General features: G+C 39.3%; 1 pseudogene; it reads right to left on the bottom strand.

Moving 5' to 3' along the window:
• LOC135195325 (di-N-acetylchitobiase-like) overlaps positions 1–846 on the bottom strand; it is a 3,194-nt pseudogene extending 2,348 nt beyond the window's left edge.
• Between the last annotated feature and the right edge of the window lie 1,168 nt (positions 847–2,014).

Raw genomic sequence — 2,014 nt, forward strand, 5'->3', positions numbered from 1 at the left:
TTCCTGTACAGCGTATAGTTAAGGCCACCAAAAATAGATCTGTATTTCAGTGGTCTCGGTATCATGCTGTATGATGTGTGAGCCCACGAAACTTTCAGGCGGCTGTAGTGGCCTGTGTTATTGCGTTGCCAGACGTACGATTATAACTCATTTTAACCTTGAATAAAATAAAAACTACTGAGAATAGTGGGTTGCAATTTGGTATGTCTGATGATTGGAAGGTGGATGATCAGCATGCCAATTTGCAGCACTCTAGCCTCAGTAGCTTTTAAGATCTGAGGGCGGACAGAAAAAGTGCGGACGGACAGACGAAGCCATCTCAGTATTTTTCTTTTATAGAAAACTGAAAAAGACTTTTCAGAAATTAATTTTAATTGCCCTGAGCAAGATACACACCATCACTTACTCCATCCCTAAGAAGAAACTGACTACAGCTATACCTTCTGATGGCACGCATTACCTGGCGCTGCAAGGCTCGTCGAAGATCTGGCTCATCTCGTCGTAGGCCATGATGAAGACCACGTCGGAATGCTCGCCGATGCCCTTGTAGTCGTAGAAGCGGCCGTCCACGCCCCCAGCCTTCCAGGCGACGTCGAAAGATACCTGAAGAAGGGTTTGAAGTGAGTCGACTGGAAGTAATTGGAGTTCTTGTTTTAGTGAGTTGACTGCTCAGTTGAAAAGGATATGAATTGATTTAATGAATTCCAGGCTCTGAAACCCAGGACTGGGTATGCACGTTTAGCCATCCAACTCACCAGGCAGTGAAAAGTGGAAGTTGGGGTGGCTGAACAGCGAGATAAATAAGGGATCCAGAAAATATATGAGATGAAGTACAAGGTCCTTCATGTGGAACTGGGGGAAAACAGTACATTGTACCAAGAATTAATAGTTAGAGAGGTTGGGCAGCGAGGAAGGGAAGTGGGCGCAGACAGTGGCCTGAGGGACGCCACAGACACAGGTTCAGTAATGCCTACAGCGCTCCGAGGGAGGTGCACTGACGGCACTAACTCCCTGTGGGGATGACCAGCAAATTAAGCAAAGGAGAATCCCCATAGGAAGAAGGAAAGGGGGGATGGAGGTAAAATAAAAGGATAAACAGTCAGTGCAGCTAGGGTCCGAAGGGAAACTGTAGGCATACTTTTCTAATGCCTACAGATGTTTGTTTATCGAACTGTTTGTGAGACGTGTGCATATTCCAAAAGACCTCAGGTTACATTCATCGATATTAGCGTGGACCTTTTGATAGTATACATACAAACATATACATACAGACACACACACACGTATATATATATATATATGTAGTATATATATATATATATATATACATATACTATATATATACTGTATATATATTTATATATATATATATATATATATATATATATAATACTAGATATATATACTATATATATACCTGAAGCATCATAGCAAAAGCATTAGTTATCTGGCAAAGTTTCGTCTGTGATAAAAGATAAGGTGACCAGAAATAAGATTAATGACAGCGATAAGGATTACGACTACAATTATCAAATAACTCATCAAATTCTGGGTATTGTTTCACGTGTGATAATCCATCATTCGTAACTCATATTGGATGAAAAATAAGTAAGAGAGAAAATATTATACTTCCGTTGGGATTAATAGATATGGATAATAACATTGACGATTCATCAAACGTACATTTTTAGGAGAAAAACAATTCATTATATCTGCCGTGGATGAAATAAACTGTAGGACAGGGGAATGTTTACACGGAGATAAATAAAAATCACATAGAAATGACACTAAAGCTGATGATGCAAAGGAATAAACCTTAACATAGTTTGTTATCATTATTTAGAAGATGAACCCTGTTCTGATGGAACAAGCCCACCACAGGGACCATTGACTTGAAATTCAAACTTGCAAAGAATAATACGGTGTTCATTCGGAAGATGTAATAGGTACAGGAAAATACAGAAAGAGGAGATCAGGTATTAGACCAAGAAGTAAATTAACACATTAATAAATA

Source organism: Macrobrachium nipponense, chromosome 16 (assembly GCF_015104395.2).
Source record: "Macrobrachium nipponense isolate FS-2020 chromosome 16, ASM1510439v2, whole genome shotgun sequence".
Lineage (NCBI taxonomy): Eukaryota > Metazoa > Arthropoda > Malacostraca > Decapoda > Palaemonidae > Macrobrachium > Macrobrachium nipponense.